Genomic DNA, 7900 nt, shown 5'->3' with positions numbered 1-7900 from the left:
TACCCTACACTGCCAGACTCCTCGCAGATTCACGGATCCTGTCTCTAAGGCATGCTCCAAGGAAAGACAAGAGATTTTTCAGCCTTTTGTTTTGTTTCACCAAAGAGATTTAATGTTTCCCTTTACAGAGCCAACACTTCCTTGTGTGTGTTCAGTATGAGTTCCCGCCTGCCTTCAGTTCTGGTGACCAAATGTAAACAGCTCACCAGAAGGACAGCAGGAAAGTGTTAGTGTGTTAGGACTGTCCTAACCAACTGTCCAACCTTGGTGTCTTAAAACAATAGAAATTGGGGCTTTTCTGGGCTGTCCAGGGGTTAAGACTCCACCTTCCGATGCAGGGGGTGCAGGATGGATCCTTGGTCAGGGACCGAAGATCCCACATGCCTTGTGGTCAAAAAAAAAAACAAAACATAAAACAGAAGCAATATTGTGACAAATTCAATAAAGACTTTAAAGATGGTCCACATTTTAATAAAAAATCTTAAAAAAGAAAAACAAGAGAAATTTGTTCTCTCACCATTCTGGAAGCCAGAAGTACAAAATCGAGGTGTCAGCAGGGTCATGCCCTCTCCAGAGGCCCCAGGGGAGCATCCTTCCTTGCCTCTTCCAGCTCCTGGCGGCTCCCAGCGTCCTCTGGCTCCAGTCTCTGCCCCCGTCTTCATGGCCTCCTTCACTCTGTGGCTGTGTCCCTCTCCTCTTCTTGTAAGGACACCAGTCATTGGACTTAGGGCTTGTTCTAAATCCAGGATGATTTACTCTCAAGAGCCTTAACGAATTACATGTTCATTACTCTATTTCCAAACAAAGGCATATTCTGACCTCTGGGCAGACACAAATTTTTTTTTTTTTTCGAGGTAAGGGGGACACTATTAGACCCACTACCCAGCATGTGGAAGGATCCAGTGTTTTCTTCCTAAGACCCTCACCTGAATGCCCTGCCTTCTGCCTGCCTGCCTCATCCTTCTCCACAGACAGACAGCTGCATATGTCTTTGGTTGTAACAACCGTATTTTTTTAAACTGCCGCAAGTGTTAGAGTTAAGTTTCAACTGGTGTGAAAGGAGCAGCTGCACCTCAGTCTCCCAATCTGTGAAAAGGGACCAGCAGTGCCTTTCTGGCAGTTGTCATGAGGTGTAACACACCAAACCAAGGGGAGGTGCCTGGTTCAAGCTGCCATAGCTCAGCCCCCAGGCTCAGGTCTCTGGGACCAGCATGCCTGACAAATTGAACTCACATCTGAACAGAAGGGAGATAAGGGCATGGAAACCACATGTTGGTCACATTTAACCAGTAAGGTGAGAAAGAAGCAGAAAACAATTGCTGAGTGGCCACTGGGCTCTATTTCACTTCAGAGCTACTCAGTCCCACCAAGGGTGCTTCTCCAACTCCTCCCATCCTCTCCTGGATCCTGGCAGGTGGCAAGAGTATTATGTCCATTCTGCAGATGAAAACACTGAGGTAAGGAAGTTAGATGTAAGTGACTTGGCCATCTTGTATGTTAAAATATGGAGGGTCTAGTTTCAAGCCAAGGGCCATGGTGGGAGGTTTCCAGCTGGATCTGAGCTTGGGATTCAGGGGTGCTCTGAAGGCAATGAGTCACAGACCCATTGAGAGGTGTCAGAGACTGAGTCTTTCTATGGAGTTTTGTTTGTGAAGATCATATGTGCTCTGAGTCTGATAACGTCAGACTCAGAGGTTAACTGGGCTGCATCTGATAACATCAAAACGGCAAAGAGAAATGTGGAAAATGAAGTCAAACCTGTTACTTGTTTTCATGAAGATGGAAAGAAAAAAAACAAAGATGTGAATTCTACCTATTATTTCTTTTTTAATTTAGTCACATCTATTTATACATATTGACACATGGAACTAAGAGTTGGAGGCTGGTAACCATGGCTTAAAAATAACACCCTTGCCAGAAGAGAAATGTGATCTTAGGGGTCCCTGAGTCCAGAAAAACCCTAAACGATCCTCTGGCTCTCAGGGGACTGAAAGTAATTGGTTCGGAGATTTTTATTTTAATCATTTTTAAGTCAAGGAGGTTTGTGGTGAAGGATGAATTCCTTTCTAACCGTGTCCACCTCGACCTGCTTCAGCCACGATCCACGGCGTCGTTCTCACAAACCAGATCCCAGGAACTCAGAAACCCGCAAAAAGGGGGTGGGGTGGGGGTCAAAGTTCAATCTGCCAGAACTTTATTTTCAATCCAGAACTCCATTCCTCCAACCAACTCTCGAAGAAACAATCAACTTGCCCAGTTTTGCATTTGTTTTCCTGTCAGTTTTGTGGCTGTTCATTATGTGTGAGCAGAAATGAGGGCTGTGTATAAACACCACGGTTGAACAAGGAGCATATTTCTTCCCCCATCTCTAAATCTGGACCCTTCCCCTTCTCGCCTGTGCTACAATTTCCTCTGGCACTTCAGACAGACATATGTTATTTTCAGTTCCACAACTTTCTCGTTCGCTGTATCACCGCACACATGGCCCAGCCACTGCAAATATAAATACATGTGGGTGTCTGCATTTCAACCACTGGACTCTCGCCACTTTTTTTTTTTAATGCAATATAACTCAAGTGGATTGTCATCACAGCCAAGCGGCATGACAAAGTCCAACAAAATCAACGTTTCCCAAGCCCCAACCACCGTCCCACCCCAAATTCTTACCATTTGCCATCCACCCCTGCCCATCGGCAGATGCTCAAACTGGGTTCAGTGGGCAGAATCCTATAATGACCCTCTTATTTATTACTCTTACCTGATGATACAAGAGCCTAATAAATAAATACACTAATTGGGCTTTGCAAAGATAGATCTTCCCCAACAGTACTTATTACCACATAATAAAAACCCATGACAAGCCTCAGCTTTGTGGATACTCTGAGAGTAAATAAGAGATTATTTGCAAATTCAAACGTGCTGAACAGGTTGGCACTCTTTCAGGTAGCAGTGGGTTTAGGCCAGATGCCAAGCTGTGGGGAAGGGAGGGTTTTTTAATACGCACTCCCTTCCAGGCACCGTCAGCTGGAGTATGCTCCAGGAGCCAGCAGCAGGACAGTGGCACATAGATATACAGACAGATGTTGGATTTTTTTCTCCCAGATCCTGGAGGACTTGCAGATGGCCCCACACAAAGGAGATGTTGGAGGGTAATTTAATGAAACTAAAAGCAGCAACTTCCTTTTAATGTGTGCTTCCTAGAAGCCACACAGTGTATTTCGTTTTAGTTTCATAAATAATTATCCCCATTTAACAGATAGGGAAACTGAGACTTAGACCAATGAAGCCTTTTGCTAAGATCTTGAACCTATGAGTCAGGGATGAGGCACCCACTGCTGACTCCTTAAGGAGTATTTGGATTTATCAACTATGTGCATTTCATATTAGTGGTTTAATCTAATCTCAGGAAACCCTATAAGATAGATATTATCAGCATTTTACATTCACAAAGATAAAGCTCTGAGAAGTTAAGTAACTTGCCCAGGGCCACTTGGATAATAAATGAACAGAGATTTGAACCAATGTGGTCTAATTCTGAAGCCCATGCCCTAAAACATGGACCAAATAGTAAATATCTTAGGCTTTCAGTTCATCCACTGTCACTACTACTATGAGTCTCTATTGAGTTAGCCAAAAAATTCAGTTGACTTTTTTCGTAACATCTTCTGGAAAAGCCCAAATGAACTTTTTGGCCAATCCAAAAGCCTGAAAACAGCTATAGACAATATGTACATGAATGGGTGGGCTTCCCAAGTGGCGCTAGTGATAAAGAACACACCTGCCAATCCAAGAGATATAAGAGACGTGGGTTCGATCACTGGATCAGGAAGATCTCCTGGAGGAGGGCATAACAACCCACTCCAGTGTTCTTTCCTGGAGAATCCCAAGGACAGAGGAGCCTGGCGGGCTACTGTCCATAAGGTTGCGAAGAGTCAGACAAGACTGAAGCATCTTAGCATGCATGCACAAATGAATGGGTGTAGCTTTATTCCAGTCAAACTTTATCAACAAAAACAGGCAGGTGGGCAGATTTGGCTAAAGAGTTGTAGTCTGCTGACCCCTACTCTAAAACACACAGCCAACATGTCACATCCGTGGTCAAGGTCAGGGAATGCTGAGCACAAGCTAGAGGCACAGAAACCAATGCATGGCCCTTTGCTCTCCCTGACCTCGTCTTCTATTATTCTTCCCTGACTCTCTCTGCTCCAGCCACGTAGCCTCCCTGCTGCTCTTCAAACACACTTTCATCCTACTGCCTCAGGGCCTTTGCACTTGCTGTTCCCTGCCTGGAATGTCTGCTCTTTGAGATCTCCTCTTGGTTTACTGTCTCATCTCCTTCTGTTTCCTGCACCACTCTCAACTTTGGGTGAGAGCTTCTCTGAATACCCTATCAAAACATACAGCACACACTCGGGTCAATATTTCCTCTATCTCTCTCCCCTGCTTTCTTTCTTTCTCTCCATGGTCCTCATCACCATCAGAAAACACTATCATTTTACTAACACATTTCATTTGTTTTCTGTCTGTGCCCTCGAACACTAGAATGGAAGCTTTGGGAGGGGAGCCGTTCTTGTTTGGTCCGTTTGGTCACTGCAATCCATCCCCAGATTCTAGAATAGTACGTGGCAGAGTGAGGGCCCAGGAAATACTTGCAGGATGAGTTAATATATTTTGGACTGATGGGAACTCATCTTTAGAGCGAGCAGAACTTGGCCCCAGCAAAACTGCCTCGGAGTGCAGGCACTTCGCTGTGATGACTTCTGGGCCCACCTGGGTTAGTCAGGGGCCCCAGCACTTCTCAGCAACTTTGCAACATCTCCATTGATCATACGAAGCACAGCGGCATGGGGGTGGGAAGGCATTTGTGGAGGAACAGGGAAGCTGAACCATCAGCATGAAATTCCCTGGGCTTCATCTTCCTCACGCTGACCTCTGTCGGTCTGAGTGATTGTCCGATGCTTCTGAAGCCCTTTGAACTCGCCCTTCCTCTGGGCACAGTTACTATCTCTCTAGAAGGGAATCATTCATCTGACACCCTGTTAGAGGTAACGGATGAGTCAGGAGGCTAGCTTCGGGATGTTTCTCAGCAGCAGCGTCCCCCCACCCCAACTCCGCCTCCACCAGAGATGAGGGGAAACCATTTGGGTCTGTAATCTGACACTTTGTTTTACGAATGAACTAATTTTCCATAGGCACCTTCAAGCTGGGAAACATCCCAGAGGTGGACTAACCTTTAACATTAGGTGTAATTAAGGATTAGCCATGTCACCTGACCCGTGAAGCACCGGAGACTAGAGATAATAAATCCGCCCTCCCCGCTTTGCCCCAGCCACGGTGGGCCATTCCCCACAGGCAGCCCAGCCTCGGGACCTGGGAGGCCTAGCAGTGAACAAGTAACACCCGCAGCTCAAGCACCCTTCCGTATCCAGACCAGGCAGAAGAAAGCATTGCCTGGGTGCAAATCCAGTTTACAACCAACCAGAGACGGGAAGGGTCCACGCCGGACACTCTGGGCAGGCCACTGCATCTTTCTGCATGGTCATGACTGAGTTAGTTACTGACTTGCCAGGGGACCCTGGGCCAGTCCTGGGCTCCCATTGTCCCCGTGTGGTTACTGAAGGCAAGATGTCTCTGCGGTTCCCAAGAGAAGAAAGTCACCGGTAGTCATGGAGATGCGCGCCTTCCTCGCCTCTCCCCCTCCAGCCCTGTGTCCCCCTTCCTTCTCTCAGCCCCCCAGCCTGCCTCCTCAGCCCTTTCCTCTTCAAGACCCAGTGCTTCCCAGTGCCTGGGAGGGACTGCACAGATGTGGGGGCTTCTGCTCAGCCCACACGCCCACCTCATGCCAGCGGCTCCCCGGTCCTGGCTGGGGGCCCCTGTGTGCGTGCAGTTTCTCTCACGTCCGCCGGGCCGGCCCCGGGGAGAGGGCTCCGGGCTCCCTCTACACCCAGGGTACTTGACTGTTAATGATCCCCGGGCACACTTCCCCCACCCTGTCCCCTGAGACATTTCCAGAGTTGTTTTATGAGCGAGGCTGGGGAAATCTATTAATGAGAGCGGTAATTGCTACCTTTGGGCACCTAGGGCTGATTTACAATGGTTAATGCCTCAGATTCCAAAGGCATAAATTTCAGCTTTTCCACCATTTTTGTCTGGAGCAAAATGACACAGAGGGAGATTGCATATCCTGGGCTACAGATGTTTGGCTGCACAGAGTGTTCTTCTAAGATGGGGCGGGGACAGAGGAGTTGTTTAATTTAATTGACAATAGAGCATCACTGACGCTTATGAAACCTACATGGGTGCAAAAGCGTTCGACGGATGGCAATGCCTATTTCTTAGGAGAAAGGAATACAGGACTAGACAAGGAGACTGGGCAAGTCCTCAACCCCACCCCACCCCCCAGCTCTGTCCTGATTGGTTTGATCACTTGGTCATGAAGGTGACATGGCTTCCAAAGTGCTCTCTTCACCCTCAGGGAGTGGCTGTGTTTCTGAGTGGCTCAGCCATGTCCTTGAGAGTCCTTTGGGGGGGAAAAAAAAAGATTTCCAAGATCAAGGAGAGGTGACCCTGTGTGGAGGGTGATCGGGTGTCTGTCAAAAAGCAAGGAGACTGACCCCATTTTCCTTCCAAATGAGGATCTGAGGGAGTTGGAAACTCGAAAAAGAATTCAGTTTTTGGGATTCATCCAACTGGAGTTTCCAGGAACCCCTCGTAAGGGCTATAAAGCCACAGTAATTTATTCCCAAAAGAAAAGAGGAAAAACAGCTACAACACGAGCAGAAAAACACAAGCTCCACCACCAGCACCATCCCCACCGGCTGTTGGAAATCCATCTTCCTACCTTGGCTGACAGATGCCTCATGACGGGCGACTAAGTGGCCTTGGCGCCAAGCAGGTACCAGAAAGCCCTGGTCCAGGCCCACGACCCACCCTTCCAGCTGCCCCATCAGAGACCTGCTCTCGGACAGAAAGTAGCACAGCCCATGTGCTGTGTGGAGATCCTCCACAACTCCAGCAGCCCCTGGGATTCCAATCATTCAACAAATATTTGCCACGTGTCTGCTACGTGCAAGGCACAGCACAAACAGGCCTGAAGGAATTTCTGGCCCATTCTTAGGCCAGTTTTGAGTGAGAGTTTAATAACAGCTCATCCCTGTCTCCTGTACAATTCTTTATGATTTTTCAAACCCCTTATTAAATATTTGAAAATGTCAACAGCCCAATAAGTGGACAACCCCACTTTACAGAGGAAGAATATCATGTTTGGAGAAGCAAAGGAATTTGCCCAAGGTCACCCAGCAAAAAAAGAAAAAAAGTCACAAGGCACAGTTGGCATTTGAATTCATGTTTTATGATCACTGAAAATGGATTGGGGGTCAGTTAAACCATCGCCCAGTGAGAGTAAAGCAAATGGAGGTCAAATATATCTGGAACAAGTGGGGTCCAAGTTCTCTTTGTTATTGAAAGTTACCTTTGTTTAAAAAAAAAACACAACAATCTGGGGAGTTCCCCGGTAGCCTAGTGGTCAGGATTCAGCACTGTCACTCTTCTGGTCAGGCTTCAGTCCCTGGTTGGGGAGCTGAGATCTTGAAATCTGCATGATGTGGTCCAATTTTTTTAACTTTTGAATAATAATAAATTAAAAATATGTATGGGATTGCACCTGTGTGTGTGTGACTAGAAGGAACCACTTGTATGGCTCTGTATGAAAAACCATTATAAGGAAGACAAAAGAGCAACAATTATTATGGAACTCCAGAGGGCCTGGGCTGGAGAAGTCTGTAAAGGACTGACCCCTTGTTTCAGGAATGGGGACAAGGAGCCCAGAAAAGGTGCCAACGACTCCCACTCAGGGAGTCAAGGATGGCTTTCAACCCCAGGTGGCCTGGCTCCTTCCCTT

The 7900-nt window shown here is 47.2% G+C and overlaps 1 long non-coding RNA gene across 2 annotated transcripts; it reads right to left on the bottom strand.

Moving 5' to 3' along the window:
• Positions 1-226: 226 nt before the first annotated feature.
• Positions 227-6945, bottom strand: LOC136158338 (uncharacterized). 2 transcript variants are annotated; one of them, XR_010661328.1, is made up of 3 exons: positions 6842-6945; positions 518-766; positions 227-384 (listed from the first exon to the last, which is right to left on the bottom strand). It is a non-coding gene; the product is annotated as an uncharacterized lncRNA (long non-coding RNA). The 2 variants fall into 2 exon arrangements; XR_010661329.1 differs by having other exon boundaries at positions 518-736; positions 6842-6889.
• Between the last annotated feature and the right edge of the window lie 955 nt (positions 6946-7900).

The sequence above is a fragment of the Muntiacus reevesi genome, chromosome 2, assembly GCF_963930625.1.
Source record: "Muntiacus reevesi chromosome 2, mMunRee1.1, whole genome shotgun sequence".
NCBI classification, from domain to species: domain Eukaryota; kingdom Metazoa; phylum Chordata; class Mammalia; order Artiodactyla; family Cervidae; genus Muntiacus; species Muntiacus reevesi.
This window is presented reverse-complemented; position numbering and strand designations above follow the sequence as displayed.